Here is a 20,745-nt window from a genome sequence, read left to right as displayed (position 1 = left end):
CTATGAACTGAGGGCCCAACTATCGGCCAACTTAAAATCGGTGGTCTGTAACCTGGGCTTAATTTTGGTAAGTATAGACATAGGTAACTCTTACTTAAAAACATGAATAAAATGCCTAATATGTGACAAACAGTTTGTGAAGATGTATGGATATTTTTAATGTTTCACACAAAAATTACTGGACGAATTTTGATGGAATTTCACAATAATAACTTTTAGGCTATAAGAACAGACCAGATAATCGATCAATATTTCAGGAGGCCTTAGACAAGTAACTAACGTTGGTGACAGTTTAAAATCGCTTCACGGAGCGAAGTACCTAACTACGTTTCAAAACGAAGCGAGTGAATTCAGAATTATGCATGTTTTGTATTAGCTGAAATTCTAATAAATTAAAATGTTAGATATTAAATGTCGCGTGTGTTATTTTACCTTAGAGGCAATAGCTGTTCTGTCTAAATGCTGTTCTGTCGTATAATTTTAAGTGATTTTAATAAAATAAAATTTAAATGTTTCGGCCAAAAATTTCGGCCCAAAAAATTCCCAAAACTGCAGGGCATCTCTTTAACAAAATGGCCAGAACCGACCACACAAGCCAGTCGTTTTTGAACTCCAGCTGCAGTTGCACGCCATGGTACTTAAATAGTATCCAGTTACGAAGAAAAAAGGGGTAAGTCCATTTTCATTATGCATTTAGGATTATTATGCAATTCTGTTTAATTAATTTGAGGAAAAGTCAACATTTTTATGTCTACTGCATTGTGCGTAAATGAGTGTACTTACACAATTTTTTAAAGAAAAAAATAGGGTAGTCCCGTCCGATTTTTTCGTACAGAAATGCCGTTTTGTTTTAGAACTCCAGCGAAATTCAATATTTTTACAGCTTTTCTTTAGGAATGATGAATGAAAAGTTGAAAAAATTGATTAAGTTATGATAATTTGATTTTTTCTTGCAATATACTGAGCTACATTTTATTTAAATCTTATTTTTATATGTTTTGAAAGCTTATTGTAATATTAATAAGCATAGTTTGCTTTTAATACTCTCATCAAATAAATACTTTCTTTCTTTCTAAATACAGACTATAAACCTAAAACATCCTATGAACAATCGATAAATGAAGATTTATGTAATCAGATTCATTAACTATTCTTGGATCTGTAAGAAAAAATCGATAATCAAAGTCTAGCACAATTTTTTTCTAATTCCTGAATGTTATGTTTTGTTCGTTGTAGTGTCCGACCGAATGTTCGGTTTCGGTTTCGTTTTCGGTTGAGTTTCGGTAAAAACACGAGTTTCGGTTTAGTTTCGTTTTCGGCGGCAAACTTGCCGAAACTACGACCGAAACCGAATGTGCATTCGGGAGTTTCCGCGCTGTTATCGATCATGTTCGGCGCGCTGAATGAGTGAATGAATCCGATCAGAGCCAATGTCGTGATTCGCTCGCTTGTTTGTTTGCTGTTAGTTTTGTTGTGGTGGCGAGTTTTCGAGTGATTTATTTTGAATTTGGTAAGTTTTATCTCGTTTTATGTCGTTATAACATAAGAGCGGGTAGTAAACATAAAAAAAAATATTCAATATGACTGATAACAGTATAATCAAGTTTAATCTAACCTGTAATTTTTTTTTGGTTCGCGTGCGATGCTCTAAGTAAACAAACATCAGTTAGGTAGTTAGTAATGACTATAATAATATAGTGCATTTTCATGGTGATAATATTATGGATTCAGAGTTTCAAAGTTCATTTTAGTATTTATCACCAAGGTATCCAAGTGGCAAGTACAGTAGATACTAACTTACGTACTACCAATTTTGTTTTAAGAAATTATAAAGGTAAAATACCCGACCATGGGACGAATATTGCGAGTAATAAAAAAAAATCTAGCTATAAATCCTTCTTTTTCTTTTTTAATACATAATTTGATACCTTTTAGAGTAAAAAGGCGCTTTATAAGTTCAATTTTAATGCAATTTAAAGAGAAAACAGTAAAGACTGACTGATTATAATAACGTTTTCTTTATTTTTCCCTCAAAATATGAGCCTTTTGTAAGGAAGTTTCGGTTTCGGTTTCGGTTTCGGCCGAAATAGACATCGTTGCCGAAATTCGTTTTCGGTTTCGGTTTCGGTCGTAAAACTAGTTTCGGTCGGACACTAGTTCGTTGATCATTTTCTCCCGGTTAGAGGATTTTTTTAAAGAGAGGGTAGTTTTAGAAAATTTTCGTAACGGTTTTAGTGAATTTCTGAAATTAATTTATCTGTAATTTGCTGCTAGTAAGGGTAGGTACTTACTACATATTCACATTAATTTATAAAAAGTATTATCTACATAATTAGGGATTTATCACATGACAAAAATAAATGTTTTATAATAATAAAAAAATAGTTTTACTCGTTTATATGTATACTATAATTATACTAGGTAGGTACTTACTAAACATTTATATAAAATTTCGACGACATAGTTAAGGTAGCAGGAAGGCGCTGGACGCAGGCCGCTACCAACCGGGCAACATGGAAAGCATTGGGGGAGGCCTATGTTCAGCAGTGGACGTCCGATGGCTGAGATGATGATGATGAAACTTTAAAATATTTTAAAATAAAACCATATGAAATAAAACGTTTCATTCAGGTTCTGCTTTGGGGGAAGGTGCACAGAAGGCTAGCCACATTGTCAAGAATAACCAGGCTCATTCTTTGGCCTGCCTTCGGATCAGGAGTTCCAGCATTCAACTGTAAGTTTTGATCAATATTGTAGTGTAATTTCGTTGCGGGTCCAATGACAGTTTAACTTTCCCCCGGGACAAACTTGACCTTCATTGGTTGGGTTTTTATGGCGGTCGAGCTGTAGATCCTGGCTACACAGGAGTTGCAGCGGTGGGCACGAGAGGTGGGAATAGTACCGTTAATACTGTAGTGTTTCAAGTAAGGTCTGGGTGGGTAATACTACCCAACATTGATGAAACAAATGCTTGAACAAATACAAATTTCAACTGGTTCATTCAGTGTCTAAGTAGCTCAGATGGAATAGCAGTCGCCCGGCAAGCGAAAGGTCGTGGGTTCGATTCCCGCCTTAGGCAGTTTTTTCAAGTTATTTATAAAGGTACCTTCAACAATAATAATGACAAAAAGTATTGAGCGGGCTTTATCTACACACCTTGCCTACCTTATGGCCTGCATTCACCTCTTCTTCTTGTCGTGTCGACAACAAACCTACACAGCGTCGGCCCAAAACTCCGCCACAAGAATGGCGTTGTCAGTAGCCTTCATTAAATCTTCCTGCGTGCAGTTGTTTGGGCACGCAGGGCACGACATCGTGTGCTTCGTCGACTGGGGAACAAAACCACAGCTGCACTCCAAGTTTGTATTTACCTGATGGAAAGTGATGATCAGCAAACGAACTTCACCCTCAGATCTGAGAAGATAGTTATTATATAATTATGTATTTTCGGAAGTCTCTCACGTCATCGATTGTAATTTAATAACATTTTATTTATTAAATAAAATGTTATTAAACTTCACATGTTAATTTGAAATTCAAGGACTTGCTTACATGCACACACAATGGAAAACATGATCAATGTATGTACCTACATCTTCTATACTTAAAATATTATATTATTTTTGGGCTGGAAGACGTAGCGTGGGCAGGCCTCCTACTAGGTGGACCGACGATCTGGTAAAGGTCGCGGGAAGAGCCTAGATGCGGGCAGCGCAGGACCGTGCATTGTGGAAAACCTTGGAGGAGGCCTTTGTCCAGCTGTGGACGTCATTTGGCTGAAACGAACGAACGATTATATTATTTTTATTACTTACTAGCGGCCGCCCGCGTCTTCGTACGCGTGGATCCCGTTTTACCCCCTTAGGGGTGGAGTTTCGTAAAATCCTTTCTTAGTGGATGCCTATGTCATAACATCTACCTACATGCCGATCCGTCCAGTGGTTTGGGCTGCGCGTTGATAGATCACTATGTCAGTCAGTCAGTCACCTTTGAGTTATTACATTTAGATTAAATATTATAAAGCTGAAGAGTTTGTTTGCTTGAACGCGTTAATCTCAGGAACTACTGGTTCGATTTAGGGTGGATTCGACCAAACAAGAGTAAATATTAAGAGCCATTTTACATTTTCGTGCGAAATTCTAAGATTTTGGAAGCATGAATTACTATCTTAAGCAACACCCAGAGATTATTTAATAACTGCGAAAGATAGGTCAATCCTTGGTGTTGACCATTAATGAAACGGATTTGCTAAAATTATTTTGCTTAATTCACAGTGCCCCATCTCCCACAACCATTTTACGGAAAAATTGCCGCAGACTCATTTTCAAAGTCCTGTATCTATTATTTATGCTCATATAATAAGCTTAAAAATATATAGTAATCATCGGACATATATTCTTGTAGTCCATTAATGAAATAGATTCTTAAATTTCATTACCATTATTGAGTAAAATCTAAAAATAATTTGGCAAATTTGAAGATTAACGTCACATTTTGATCGTGGTTTTTGGTTTAAAAACACAGCAATAACAGCAATAAAAGTATCCCAAAATAAAGAATATTCATTGTAGAATTGATTTCTACAGTTATTGTTTAAATATTAGTAACCACTTTGTCAAAATATTGATGTGAATATCAGTATAAATTACAATGCGCAAGCCGACATCGATTAGTATGGCGCGAGCGCCCGTCAAGGCAGGACCTGTGTCATTTTTCCCGCCGTGACGTTTACGTGCGTTCGTGTCGTAAAGCGGTGATTTGTACGGCGACCAAATACATTTGATACTATGCCGAGAGGCTGTTTCGAGTCGGCCGGCCGAGCAGAAATTGAAATGATGAATTTTAATTTCTTTGACGGATCTGGGTGTAACTATGTATAATATGTAGGTACCATGTATTTAATTTAATAAATAAATTATAAAAAAGTATATCCATTATGCTAGCACCCTTAACACAAGCATATTGGTTGCCTACTTTTGGACTAGATGGCGCTGTGAAATTGTTCAAAGATTTGTTTATTTATTTATCCGCTTTGAGTTTTGTTTCGTGAAGAAAAAAAAGAAGCGTTTTGTTTCGAGAGGGAAGCTTTGTTGTTAAATCTATAGTAATAAAAGAGGAAAGATTTGATTGTTTGTTTGTTTGTTTGGAGGCAATAGCTCCGAAAAAAAAATCTTTCACTATTTAGAATCCTAATTTTTTTTCTATGTAGGCTATAAAATATTTTCAAAAACTATATTATAGTACAAAATCTTTGATAAAATTCGACGTTTAATAAATAAATTAGATAACATATTAATACTTTTTTTTTCAGTACGATTTTAGTACTTGTTTTTCAGAAATTCTACGATTTAACTAAACTTCTAGTGTTTATATTTTATGCATAATTTATTAACTTCTAAAATATACATATATCCTATTGATAGATGACGTGCTTCGTATTTTATTAAAATTATTACCTGACTATGTTAAAAAGGTGTGGAATGTTATATAACTTATATTATAACTTGGTTCCATAGAAATATAGAGAGATGCTAAGTAATGCGCTGAGTTCGAAACTCAGTGTCGTATTAGAAATTCACACACACAAAGAAATCAAATTATGTGCTCATTATCCACTGCGGTATCAGTATTCAACGTTCGAATATTCTTTAGTACTATGCAAGCAATATAAACTGTTTATATAATGACGTCGCTACTGTCATCATTGCTTTCACAAGCAATATGTTCCAATTTGTCCCTTGTCACATTTCCCTTTAGTTTCTGTGATCTGTGCTTGTTTCTAAGTTGATATCAATGAAATATTCCTTAGTACTTTTGATTTAATTTTTTTTTTGACACGTGTTTGAAAAATCAAGGTCAGATTACAATAAAATAACAAGTGAAAACGTAACATTGCATTGCAACTCGCAATTTCGCAATATTGATGAGGAGATCCCATTGGAAAGTCTGTATTCATTCCTAGGATTCCCCTAACACCATCAAATTCAAGAGAATTCAAGAGAGTGCAGTTTCCCATCTCATGCTTAGGGACCACGGTTTAAAATAGTGTTGTTGCATAGAGCCTGCAACGGGCAACCGCGTGCGCAGCTGCTCATACTAATTTTCGATAAAAAGCAAGTGTTGGCGCCCTCACGAGTTTTAGCGGAGTTCCATATGGTAGCGGGAGTAGACTTAATGGAAATCTATGCTTCTCCGACGACCAGTTGTATGTGGAATACTCCAGAGTATGCGCACACAATAGCCTGGTGATTTTAGCACCTGAAGGAAAAACAAAAAAACATTGTTTACAAAGAAATCTGCGGCAGGTGTAGTGTTGTAGTGTGTTTTAGAAAGATCTCATAATTTTGTAAGTATTCAAATATTTAAACATAATAATTTGTAGATGTTATATCAAAAAATATAATCATTTATTTTAACAAAATTAATTTTCTTAGAATATTTTAATTCTATTAGAACCATTTTCCACTTCATCGCAGAAGAAGTCGCGGGCAAAAAGCTAGTATGAAATATGTAGTATTGCCCGCGGCTTCACCCGCTTGAAATTTAGTTTGTCACAGATCGTCATAAATTATAGCCTAACATTATTATTCTGGTCGACGCCAGGGATGGATGAGCGTCGCTGTCGCTGGCGACAGGGTCTTCTGGTTCAGGGTTCATGGCGTAGGTCTCAGGCAAAATGAAATCCACTCGTAGAAATTAATAAATTCAGTGTATTCACGAAAATAATTACACACAGCACTAGAGTCGTATCGGAACTGAGTGAACCAAAGGTCTTGCGATAGGAACTTCCGACCCGAGTGATAGTTGAACACAGACTGCCTAGTACTGCTGTACTGTACTGTAAAGTTTCATCAAAATCTGTTCAGTAGTTTTTGCGTGAAAGTGTAACAAACATCCAGACATCCACACAAACTTTCGTATTTATAATATTAGTAAGAAGTAAGATAGTAAGATGAATTATTTTAGTTATTTGTTTACTTATAATAATATTTATTTATTTATTTCTTAGCTCTGTCTGATAATGGATCTGGAGGAGATGCAATGGCCACCTCCGTAACAAAACAATAGAACCCTATGGAGTTTGGGCTTGTGTGATTCGCCTTGACGAATATTTCGTATCCAGGGCCCGATGATGGAGCTGTAAAGGGGCAGATTTTTTTTTCACTATGTGACTGTCTTTATTTTGTACTTAATATATATTTTACATATTATACCTATTCGTGTTTCATTATGAATCGAAATATAAAAGACTTATTAAACTCTATTAAAAATTTAAATTAATTTATCAAGTTTGAATACCTAATTCTACCTTAAAATTAATAACTTAAATCAAGTCTTAATACGGTCACGGCTCAAGATTTTTTTGTCCATTTCAGCGTTCTTTTTACTCTTTTGACGTTGCGTTGACAGCTTTTACCTAAATTCGCGCGGAATATTTTTGTGAAATGGCTCTTAATCCCAGAATAAATCGTCAGTTTTGATATAACTAGTTAATTCCCATACTGAAACTGTCAATGTGCCAGTTATACCAGGAGTTATTCTCGGATAAAAGTTTGGTCGAATCGGGCCTTAACATTTTATTTCTGTTGTATAGCCCAATTTTTTTTCCCGTTTTCGCAACATTTTTCATTGACGCTCTGTTGTCAATAGTCGTAGCCTGATGGTATGGCAACCTATAGCCTTCCTCGATAATAAATGGACTATCTAAAACAAAAAGATTTTTTCAAATTGGACCAGTAGTTCCTGAGATTAGCGCGTTCAACCAAACAATATATGAGTAAAATAGTCACTTTCTAATGATATTTGCGCCTTTTGGTGTCGAGACCTTCGGACCTTGGGGACCGAATGCTAAATTACTGTTTAGGACCATTTCCCCTAAATTAATTAAAAGTTCGGAAAATCTAAATGCTGACTCTTTCCTTGCACAAAGGCTTAGTATTGCCATTCAGCGAGGAAATGCAGCCAGCATCCTTGCCTCTTTGCCTCACGGACACACTTTTATTTTTGAGTAAAATAAGTTTATACAAATTTTTATTTTGTTTAAACAAACTCTTCAGCTTTATAATATTAGAATAGAAACATAGGTTTAGATGAAGATGTAGGTACCTAATGAATACAGTGTAATTTAATTTATTACTATTTACAGGATATAATTATGTATATTTAAATATTATAGTATTTAAACACTTATTTATGTAAATTGTGTATTGATACATCTGTCGCTGATGGACGTTTTGGGTAAAACTGTATAAATAAATAAATATATTCATTAACAATCTTATGACGTACTTTATCTACAAATTAGATATATTAATCTTGAATATGATTTTTCCAATAGGTATTCGAGAGATTCGATGGTTTTTCTGTCTATGAAACATCATTTGAATTCGTTTTTTGTAATGTACAGAGATCAGGGACATAACTGTAGATACTACGAGTATTTTGTTCACTGAGACTGTTTTTACTCAACTAGGCAACAGTTAACTGTGTCATCGGAATCTTTTAATCGATCTATTGTTCAAAATCAAAAAATCTAAATCAAAATCAAAAATATTTATTCAGTTTAGACCACAAGTGGCACTTATGAACGTCAATAGAAAATAATAAAAAAAGAAAAGGTAGCCCTTATGGGGCACTTTACATGTCTCCTTATCTTTTGGGCCCTACCAGCGCTTCGAGACAAACATATGGCAAGTGCTGAGAAGAGTTCTTTAAATTAATCGATTTATGATAATAACACACTCGTAAATGCAATTAATTAATGCAGTATACCTTCTGACAGCGCTTGCCGGTACATTATACACTGGGCAGCAAAGAAAAAGGATCGTTTAGAAAATCTTCAATATCTTCAAAAGTATCTGATTCTGAGCTTGCTTTACGAAATAAAGACTAAATTAATGTAAGGTATATTTTTAATTTTAAAATAAATAACAATGCTTAGTTTTTCCAGTATGTTTTGTTTCATAAAGCTAGGTCAGGTACTTTTGAAGATAGCAGAATTTCTGTCCGACCCTTTTTTTTAGTCTTCCAACGACTTGGCCCTCTTTAACTTGGTCCACGGGCCAAGTCGTCGGTTTGAGTTTTTAGATATTTTTTTCCGGCAACTGGGGCCCAGTTGCCGGAAAATCTAATTTTTTATCAATAAATTACACACCAAATCAAATAAATCTACTTTAGAATCTTAGAGTGGGCCCAGCTGCAGAAAGAAAAAATATTAGTTATTCAAAATTAATGTGAGTCATTTCTACTAGTATTTAAGTATCTTAATCTGTAAGTCTAGATATTAGCACGTTACTACCTTGTTTAATATACCACGCAATTTTGTATACCCATTCTTATAAGATACACCATACAAGAATGCGTGGTAAATTCAGTGAACTTCTCCTGAATCAAATGTACCTACTACTGCTTTTTCTATTTATTTATATTAACCGGCAGACAGTGGTGACTGAGTTTGTTGCGGCGCTTCTTCTCAGCACTTGCCAAATGTTGGTCTCGAAGCGCTGCTAGGGTAAAAAGATTATGAGACATGTAGAGGCTCCTTAAAAGCAAAATATTTGACGATTTGTAAGAACTATTTAATAGTCTATACAAATAAAGAAATTTTGACTTTGACTTTGACTATTTAAAATTCAATCCGGCGACTTGGCCTTCTTTTAGCTTGGTTAGCGGTCGAGTGTATTATTTTAACCAATCTTTTCTTCAACAGAAACATGGCTCAGCTGGCTCACTACAGGATCATTGGGTACGCAGTCACCCTGGTCCTCCACATTGGGAATACTATAGTCATCAAAAGTGCGCTGAAGAGCCACTCCGATGACCCGGAGATCAGAACCTTGGCATTTTTGGAAGACTGCTTTTACACCATTTGGAACGTTGTAAGTTTATTCACCAGCCCCTTCCAGCACCGGGGAACCAGACGCAGGTTAGCGGACCATCCCTGCGTTGTAGACATTCCACCAGCTCGCACTAAGCATTTCGATAACTCTTTTATAATGCGAACAGCTAGGGACTGGAATTCGCTGCCTGCTGCTGTTTTTACTGAATACCACCTCCTGGCCTTTTCAAGGCGAGAGTGAATAGGCACTTACAGGACAGATATACCATCCTAGACTGCATCTCGGTTAACGTCAGGTGCGATTGCCTTGTCTTACATAAAAAAGATCCTTAAGTCGCTGATATATCCCGACGGATTAGCAAGCTGAAGTGGCAATGAGCAGGGCACATAGTACGCAGAACTGACGGCCGATGGGGCAGCAAAGTTCTGGATTTGATGCTACGTACCAGGATGGGCAGCGTGGGACGTCCACCCACAAGGTGGATTGACGCCCTCATAAGTTAGCAGAAAAGCGCTGTATGCTGGCCGCAGATTGATAAATCGGAGGCTGCATCTGATTTACCATCAGGTATCATCATCATCATCACATTTTCAGTCATAGGACGTCCACTGCTGGACAAAAGCCTCCCCAAGGATTTCCACAAAGACCGGTCCTGCGCTGCCCGCATCCAGGTACTTCCCGCTACCTTCACCAGATCGTCGGTCCACCTAGTGGGAGGCCCACGCCTAGGCATGACTAGTAGGGAAGCCTTGAACCAGCCCAGCCCATAAATGTTGTCCCGAAGTAGTGGTAGGGCAAGCTATATTTAGGACGTGTATAAGCGCTCTGGAAAGGGCCTATGCACAGTTCTTGCAACTCTCGTGAGTTGCGAGTGAGCTTTGCATGTCTGTTGCTCGCTACTGTTCGTTTTTTAAAAGATATGATAGTCGATTAAGGCCAAACCAACGCGATCACACGCGATCAGCCGGCGTGCAGCGATGGCGATCAATGTATTTAAGTCTGGACGCCATCGCTGCACGCCGGCTGATCGCGTGTGATCGCGTTGGTTTAAGGTTCGGCCAAACCAACGCGATCACACGCGATCAGCCGGCGTGCAGCGATGGCGATCAATGTATTTAAGTCTGGACGCTATAGCTGCACGCCGGCTGATCGCGTGTGATCGCGTTGGTTTAGCCAAACCTTACACCATCGTTATGTGCATGTACACGTACACACACAAGTAAAGCTCACTCGACTTCGTGAGTTGCAAGAACTGTACTGGACTGAATAAACTATTTGATTTGATTTGATTAATGATATCTCATGTATTTTCAGGTGTTTCAAGTCCTGTACGCAGCTTTTGGTATTTACTGTGACTTGAAGAGTTTGAAGGATGATGCTGACCATGGAAAACTGACAAAATATATGAAATATAGACAATACGTGTTTGGAGCTCTTTTATGCCCTTCATCAATGGTAAGTTTCATCATTATATAATAAATAAATAAATAAAATAAAAAAATAGTAATAAATAAAAATTAATTAATTAAAACTTTTAAAAAAGTAACTAAGAAAATAAATTAATAACAAAATTAATATTACATAGGTACTTGCGTTCTTGCAAGGATTCCGAACCTAACCACTAACTTTATAATGATAGTTTAAGTTAAATTAAAGTACATCATAACTAGGGAGGGGAGTGTAGAATCCAAATCCTCCACTAACTTCTAGTAAATTAGATCGTGCTCTAGACAGGAGTATTCACCCTCAATCCCTAATTTTTAAGTGACCCCTAATGGTATCACATAACAGGATTTTTTTTTCATAAGGAGTCAATTAAAATTTAGGAATTGATGGTGAAAACGGGCATAAGGGCCCTTTTCCTCCACGGTAATTCAGTTTTGCATGGTCCAGTAATACAGGATCCGCAAAACTTGACTGGTCGTGTGAACACACAAGTGAAATGTAACACTCTTGTAGGTTGTTTAACTTGTATTTCAGCACCACTGATTTACACAATTCCGACATTATGACGTCAACCTAATAGTACCTCTCGCTTCGAACGCTCAAATCGAACTGACTGTCCAGCAGCGGCATGCCAGCGATAAGGTAACTTCCCCTTCCATCAGTGAAAGTCGACCGGTTCAAAACAACTTATCGACGGCATGCCTCGGAACTAGTCAAATGCAATACTTATTACATAATTAGCTGTTTTTTAAATTTTTAAAATATTAAAATGTATACAATAAAAATCTAAAATAATTAAATTAAATAATAAATATGAAATAATTGGATGTAATACAAAATAAATTCTAAAATCATTCTAATGTCTGCAAAATGCCTAGGAAGTAATCAAATAAAGTATTTTAATTTAATAATGGGTTTTTGGGTTCTTCTAAAATACAATACAAATACTAAAATTGTTGCAATAACTATTTAAAAGTAACCAATAATCGTATAAAATACAATATAAATTCTAAAATCAATACACAAATGTGTGTTGGAAACTCGAATGAATCGTTTTTTCAACGGGATGCCGCCATTGGAACAAATGTCTTCAATAATAAGTTTCGAAGACAAATAAATACATTTTTTTTTATTCCAGTTCATAGTCAACATATTCTGGCCGATATTCCTCTACGATCGAAACCTGATCTACCCCGAGTACATAGACCGAGCCTTCCCTGACGAAAGCAACTACATCATGCATATAGCCATACTGCCTGTAGTATTTTGGGAGTTAATCTTTTTGCCAAGGAAGATTCCCATCTCACATAGGAAGTATATAGTGTTCTTCAGCATGGTATATGGAGCTTATTTGTTGAAGTAAGTGTTTTAATTTAATTTGTTAGTAAACTGTAGTTGTTAAATAACTGTGCCCGCTACTTCGTACGCGTGAAAATAGTTTCAATAACATTTCCCGATTTTGCAACAGTTTTTATTAATGCTCCGCCACTATTGGATGTAGGGTGATGTTATTATATAGCCTAAAGCCATTCTCGATAAAATGGGCTATCAGACACAAACTACCCATGTCGTTAGAGCTATCGACAGCATAGAAAACATGGAAAAAACACATATTTTATAAACACAGAATGCTTGTTTGCGTAAATTTTAACATTAACCATTATTACTTACTAGCTGTTGCCCACGGCTTCACCCGTGTGAAATTCAGTTTGTCACAGATCGTCGAAAATTATAGCCTATGTTATTCTGGGTTATAAACAATACCTAATACTGTAAAGTTTCATCAAAATCCGGTCAGTAGTTTTTGCGTGAAACAGTAACAAACATCCAGACATCCAAACTTTCACATTTATAATATTAGTAAGATAAGTAGGGATTGGTTGTCTGCATTTTATTTTACTACTTTTTTTTATTCCAGGATATTCCACGTGAACGCAAACCATGGACTATGGCCTTATCCAATTCTGGAGAAGATTCAAGGTACAATATTCTTCCCCATTTTCTTCATTTTGGCATACTTAATGTTATACGGACATTACTACCTACAGTGGAAAATCACCAGGTTCATATGGGGATATGCAGATATGAAGTTTTCATAGGATAGTTTAAATAAACTATTAATAATATATTAATTAAAATAATAGTTATAATATAATTTAAGTAGGTAATAATATAGTTACATGGCCACTTTTTTCTGACACTAGTTATATTAAGTTTTACTATCGCTCGTTCTAGAATCTTAATGTGATAGAGAGAGACGAATAGATAAGAAATACGTTACAATAACATAACCCCCCGATTTTAGTCAACGGGTTTTTTGTAACAGTTACAATACAAAACAGTAGATGTTATATTTTTTTACAAGAATAATTTATGCTGAATGTAGTAATTTTAATATGAACATCACAAACTTGACTGCTTTTATTTTTTATATATTTTTCAACTATTATTGTTACATGTATGTTAACGTATAAAAATACTTTTTTTAATGTAGTTATTTTTGTGTTGTTTATATTGTACTATGTTTAATTATGAATGTTTATCAATAAATTAGGTTAAGCTTTCTTGCAAAAGAAATGGGGCACTTAGTTCAGCCTTGCTCATGACTGGTAAGTCCTTCGTGAGTTTTCACCTAGAACAAAAATTGCCTTGGAACAAATCCATGCAGGTTTTTCCTCGACCTGATGGCAGTGTATTTATTTTCTTTTTTTTCTTCCATTTTCCTTTCTTTTTTCGTCATGACTGACATCAGGTGGCTAAGATAGATTCCTGCCTCAGTGCCACAAAATGGCGCTGAAAGTTTTAGAAAACACTATTGTTATAATGATGAATTATGTGATTTGGTCCCAATATTTCTATCTTTGTTATAAAACAAAAAAATATAGACGATAACTTCAAAAGTTTCCTTTATTTATATTTTTTTGTTAATAAATCTGTTATTGTCTAAAGTTTTTTTGTCTTATATATAATATCAGACTTTGTAACAATGTGTGGTGTGTACCAAAAAAATTTTTGGTACACAAATCGTGTGGTTGGTACTAAAAAAAGTTCTAGTGAGACTATGAAAGAAGACTAACTTTTTATTGCATCATTATAAACTTTTGTAAGGATACATAGTAAGTATCCTAGCATAGTATGCTTGTGATATCCAAAAATCAATGAATATATTCATGGCATGATAGGCCATAATCTGAGATCTATAGATCTAGTATAATGCCTTAGTCGCCTCTTACTACCCTCAGGTGGGGTATTGCTATTCTAGAAGCCACGTGGTCTGGTACTACAGCTAGTATTTCAATATTTTTCTGCCGCTGTCGTTCACAATCCTTCCGAAACCTGCTCAATTCTTTCTCCAGTTCAGCGAGTTTCACGTCGGTCTCCGGTGTGCGCATGTCATGAGTTGCCAAGGCCAAAAGTCGTCAGGGTTGGTACTTGGTACCCTGGGGATTCTTGGCTCCCCGGGGATTCTTGGCATCGCCTGCCTTACTATTATCGTGACCGTGTAGTACGGGATAGTGGGGCTGACGGTGACTACTGGCTGTGTTTTGCTTTTGTTTCCATCAAGGGGGGTTTTATCTTAATCACCACGATTGGAAGACGAGTTGCCGATCATAGTGTGATGGCATTACCGCCTATCAAGGCGGTAGGTTTTTGTCCATATTCTGCGATCTCAATGCCTCTGTCGCCTCTTACGAAACCCTCAGGAAGAGATAGGGTTTTGCTACACAGCTGGATTAGCGTTTGAATGTTTTTCAGTCGCTGTCGTTCACAGTTCTTCCGAAACCGTTCGTTTCGTTTCATTCGCTCGTTTAGGACAAACAATGAGTTTCTCGCTATGTACTAAAGGCAAATTGAAAGATAATTTTATCTATAGGTTTATGTAGTATGTATATGCAGTATGATGCATTCTCGATTCTCCATAATCTGATATATAGATGCCTTTGTCGCCTCCCACGACACCCTGGAAAAGATAGGGTTTTGCTACTCCAGCACCACAGCTGGATTGATTGCGTTTGAATATTTTTCTGCCGCTGTCGTTCAGTTCTTCCGAAACCTGCTCCATTCTTGCATTTCCTTAGATTTACCTCCAGTTCAGTGAGTTTCACGTCAGTCACCAATGTGCGCATGTTATAAGTTGCCAAGGCCAAAAGTCGTCAGGGTCGGTTAAAAAGTTGAACGACCCACATACTACTCAGTTCTACTCGCTACCAAAAAAAAAAGCGTACCACTTTTTTTCCCGCTAACTAGTGGTACGCTTTTTCCCGCTAACTCCCGTTCCCGTCGGAATTTTGCAATATCCTGTTGTAACTAAGCTTTAAGTTTACTAAGGTACTTTCATGCCAAATTTCAAGCGTCTAACTTAAGCGGTTTAGATTTTTCATACAAAAGGATTTTCCCGCTAATTCCCATTCCCGTGGGAATTTCGGAGAAATTCCCTTTCTTAGTGCACCTCTACGGTACCTAAGCTACGTCCCTTCCAAATTTCAAGTGCCTACGTTTAGCCGTTTAGGCTGTGCGTTGATATGTCAGTCAGTCAGTCAGTTTCTCCTTTTACATAATTTAGATTTACAATGGCATACTTTTAAACTAGCAGAATTTCTTTTGGCAAAATTTCATTTTGAATAATATCGATTAGCATAACGTTTAATTAGTAGCACGATTATTTGGTACCATTCCACTTGGCATACTATGCAGATGGCAGAATTTAGTTTGAAATATTTAAAATATTCTGCATAATATCGATTAGAATAACTTTTATTTAGTACCACGATTATTTGGTACCATTCCACTTGGCATACTATGCAGATGGCAGAATTTCTGCAATATTGAAAATATTCTGCATAATATCGATTGCATGACGTTTATTTAGTATATCCTGTCCAGGAATGTTGCGGAAAACTAATTGTACTAAGTGTACTGTAACTGAAAACATCATTGATAGAAAGAAAGATACATTTATTACAATGGACATCACACAAATACAGGCAATTACATAGACTCATGACAGTGGCACATAATAATGGAAGAAGAAAAAAATAAATAAAAACAAGAGAGTAAACTGAGCAGTGCCACCCATTCACCAACAAGATGCCCACTGCAACGGGACCCCACTTTAATATACCTATGCAGAATGATTTTTTTCCAAAAGAAATTCTGCTATTTTAAAAGTATGCCATTGTAAATTCGGACATAAACATTCTATCAAACCACTTTCAAACAAAAAGCCTTTTTAAAAACGTTCCAGGTACATTGGAACATTATTTTTATTTTATTCAGTCCAAAACGAATTAAAACCATACGATCCAAATGGAATGTCACTTTTTAACATTTAAAATTAGTTATTTGTAAAACGTTCCAAAATGATTGGATCATTATTTTCATTGTATTCAGTCCAAAACGAATCAAAACATAACGTTCCAAATGGAATGTCACATTTTAAGATTTTATTTAGATCTTTTGGATCGTTTTATCATTGGGACCGCTTAATTATTTCATTAATTATTGTCGTAAGAGAGTCAGTGTCTTCAGCACTAGATAGGGTGACCCAAAATACCTAGCTTGGGCTCGAAAACTCAATTTTGACCACCTTGTGGGTTGGAACGTTGTAGCATAACTACGTCCAGTTCTTCCTAAACGTTCGATTCGTTTTGTTCGTTCGTTTAGGACAAACAATGAGTTTATCGCTATGTACTAAAGGCAAACTTGAAAAACAATTTTATCTACAGGTTTATGTAGTATGTATATGCAGTATGACGCATGGCGGTAGGCTGTTCTTCATAATCTGATAATAGATAGATGCCTTTGTCGCCTCCCACGACACCTTGGAAAAGATAGGGTTTTGCTACTCCAGCACCACAGCTGGATTGATTGCGTTTGAATATTTTTCTGCCGCTGTCGTTCAGTTCTCCGAAACCTGCTCCATTTTTTCGTTTCCTTAGATGTGCCTCCAGTTCAGTGAGTTTCACGTCAGTCACCAATGTGCGCATGTTATAAGTTGCCAAGGCCAACGATCATCGGGGTTGATACCCTGGCATCTGCCAATGATTCTTCGCACCCTTACCGTTACCGTGACTGAGTAGTCCAGGATAGTAGGGCTGCCGGGGACTACAGGTCGTTTTTTGGATTTCATTCCCTTGAGGGGTTTTTACCTTAATCGGCATGCTTGGAAGGCGAGTCGGCGATCGCAATAAATGGCATGAATCCAATATAAAATATCCTCTTGAATCGGATGCCTTAGTCGCCTCTTACGAAACCCTCAGGAAGAGATGGGGCATTACTATTCTAGGACAGCAGTCAGGTTGCCTGGTCTAGTTCTACTGCTAGTATGTTTGTGTTTTAATATTTTTCTATCGTTCACAATCCTTCCGAAACCTGCTCAATTCTTTTTCTCGGGGTAACTGTTACCTTAAATATTTGCCACGCTTGTTTATGTGTAGTTGTAATTTTTTACCACTGGTTTTTCGTTTAGGACCAACAATGAATTTCTCGCTATGCAAACTTGGAAGATAATTTTAACTATACACAGTGTTTTACGCAGTATGGAAGGGTTGGCAGAAAATAAATAAGGTATAATAAAATAATACAATCTGAATCCGTTTCGGAAAAACTTACAGCACTCGATCTATACGTAGAGGTTTTCGGCACAGGTTCCTTTGATAGGCTTATGACTTCATAAGGAGTTCCACTAAGTTTCTTCTAGAAACAGCGCACGTACCTACCTAAAATTAAATAAAAATATTGAGCAATAGTTTTATGTAGTATGTATGATGCGGTAGGATCATGCCTATCATAATCCTCCGGTTTCGGGATCCCTTTGTCGCCTCTTATGACACCCTTAGGAAGATATGGGGCGTTGCTATTCTAGGACCACAAGATAGGTTACCTGTTTTTTTTATTTGTAATATTTTTGGGTTCGTTCATAGTTCTTCCAAAACCTGATCAATTCTTTCTCTAGTTCGGCGAGTTTCACATCGGTTTTAAGTTGATAAGGACAAAGTGTGGTGCTATTCTAGGACCACAAGATAGGTTATCTTGGAGGATAATAATAACACGGTTTGGCGATCGCAGTATAATGTCATGATATCAAATGGGATGCTGTTGTCGGTCCTCTGAGATCTGAAGTCACTATTACGGTATTTGGCAACACACAAACACTTTTAAAAAGGTACCTATACTTTTCCAACGTTTCAACTCTGTTGCACGAGTCATCTCTAGGATCTGTATCTCATTGTCGCGTCTTACGACATTCTTGAGAAGAGATAGGGTAGTACTATTCTAGGACCACAATACAGGTTATAATAATATGGATGCTGGCAGCGCAGCCCTGTCGATGTAGAATCCTTTTCTTTGGAAGCCCGTTGTCCAGTGGTGAACCTAAAAACGTCACAGTTTTGCCAGTTAATTATGTAATTTGGTTTCAATATTTCTTTCTTTCGTGAAAAACAAAAGAAATTAACCAATAACAGGTTTATTAACAAAATTTTATAAAGCATAATATAAAAAATATTTTTACTTCTCGTCACTATATTCGTAGAAAACAAAAAAATATAGACAATAACAGGTTTATTAACAAAAATTTATATAGCATAAAAAATATATTTTTAAGAGTTGCTACTCGGCTGTTAGTCCAGTAGAATTAGCTTTTAAATCGGAAATAATTCCTACAAAAGATTTTATTGTTTTAATGGCTTCATTGGTTGCCCATTAAGACTCTCCTAAGTTTTCGACTTCGACGGAGTTGTGCTTAAGTAATGGGGGCCCCCGAAAGAGGCATTTTTTCGGTTTTCCGGTTATACCGCGTAAAAGACTTACCCTATCAAAAAGTGGTCTTCATGACGGTTAAAGGGCACTTAATCCTGCATTGAATAAGACCAAATTCATATGTTTTGGACAAACCGTTCTCGCGCTAAAGTTCGGCAAAGTAGAAAATATACGTATAATTAATGACCCTCTCCACGTCCAATGGTTTGTTACCCACAGGCTTCCAAGTCTTGAAAAGGGCCACCTCAACCAGTGTAACCCTATCAAGGCTTACGAGCTTGATGCGCCTATCCTTGTTCGTCCCAGCCGTTCCTTAACTGCGGTTGCTGCACCTCTTCCTGGCACTCACCTGAACGACTCTGTGTTACCTACTGTGGCTGCCCCTCTTCCTTGTATCCTCCTGCATGACTACGTTGCCTAACCGTATGCCTGGTCTAAGGTTCGACGCCAAAAATCAACAACAACAAGTTCATATTAAAACGCTGAAGAGTTTTTTGTTTGTTTGTTTGAACGCGCTAATCTTAAGAATTACTAGTTTGATTGAAATCATTATTTCTGTGTTGAATAGCCCATACATTGAGGAAGGCTATAGGATATATACAATCACTCTACGACTAATAGAGGCGAAGCAGTAAAGAAAAATGTTGCAAGCACGGAAAATAGTATTTAAACTATTTTCACGCGTACAAAGTTGATTTTGTGGCGTCGAACCTTGGACCAGGCATATAGCTAAGCAATGCAATCGTACAGGAGGGTACAAGGAAGAGAGGCAGCCACATTAGGTAACACAGAGTCGTTCAGGAGAGTGTCAGGAAGAGGTGCAGCAACCGCAGTTAAGGAACGGCTGGGACGAACAAGGATAAGCGAATCAAACTCGTGAGCCTTGTTAGGGTTACACTGGTTAAGGCGACCCTTTACAAGGCTTGGAAGCATGTGGGTAACAAGCCATTGGACGTGGAGAGGGTCATTAATTATACGTATATTTTCTACTTTGCCGAACTTTAGCGCGAGAACGGTTTGTCCAAAACATATGAATTTGGTCTTATTCAATGCAGGATTAAGTGCCCTTTAACCGTCATGAAGACCACTTTTCGATAGGGTAAGTCCTTTACGCGGTATAACCGGAAAACCGAAAAAACGCCGCTTTCGGGGGCCCCCACCACTTAAGCACAACTCCGTCGAAGTCGAAAACTTAGGAGAGTCTTAATGGGCAACCAATGAAGCCATTAAAGCAAAAAAATCTTTTGTATGAATTATTTCCGATTTAATCAATTTTTGTGTTTAATTCTACTGGGCTATGTGGGGACTTCCACATTTATTTTTTCCTTTTCTGCGATTTTCCTTTCTTTTTTCGTCACGCCTGTGAGCTGTCTTCAGGTGGCTGAGATAGGCAACGCTTGGTAGAAGTTTTTCGCATTTCCTACCAAAAAAATTAGATAAGAATCGTTAACCTTGTTCCTGAACCAAATGGCACTCCAAAGTTTTGTAACGGTTCTTTGTAAAACATTTATATAATTTAGCTCCAATTGTCTTTGTTAAAAGACAATGCTTTAAAAATATTTTATCTATTGTTACACTTTTTCTGGGATCGGACGATTTCTTTCACCATTATCGTTTACTTAATGTTAAAGGTGTATAAAAATGGGGTATGTACAAATAAAACACGTCTCCTTGCAAGTGATTCGAGAATAATAATAAA

The 20,745-nt window shown here is 36.7% G+C and overlaps 2 long non-coding RNA genes across 2 annotated transcripts; both read left to right on the top strand.

Annotated features, from left to right (window-relative positions):
- Positions 1-595: 595 nt before the first annotated feature.
- Positions 596-9,874, top strand: LOC135085039 (uncharacterized). The gene is made up of 3 exons (XR_010260000.1): positions 596-670; positions 2,632-2,734; positions 9,710-9,874. It is a non-coding gene; the product is annotated as an uncharacterized LOC135085039 (long non-coding RNA).
- A 2,554-nt stretch (positions 9,875-12,428) lies between these two features.
- On the top strand, positions 12,429-14,217 carry LOC135085040 (uncharacterized). Its single transcript, XR_010260001.1, has 2 exons — positions 12,429-12,644; positions 13,204-14,217. It is a non-coding gene; the product is annotated as an uncharacterized LOC135085040 (long non-coding RNA).
- Positions 14,218-20,745: the final 6,528 nt, after the last annotated feature.

The sequence above is a fragment of the Ostrinia nubilalis genome, chromosome 27, assembly GCF_963855985.1.
Source record: "Ostrinia nubilalis chromosome 27, ilOstNubi1.1, whole genome shotgun sequence".
Classification (NCBI taxonomy): domain Eukaryota; kingdom Metazoa; phylum Arthropoda; class Insecta; order Lepidoptera; family Crambidae; genus Ostrinia; species Ostrinia nubilalis.
Note: the sequence above shows the minus strand (reverse complement) of the source record. Positions and strands in the feature narration are given on the sequence as shown.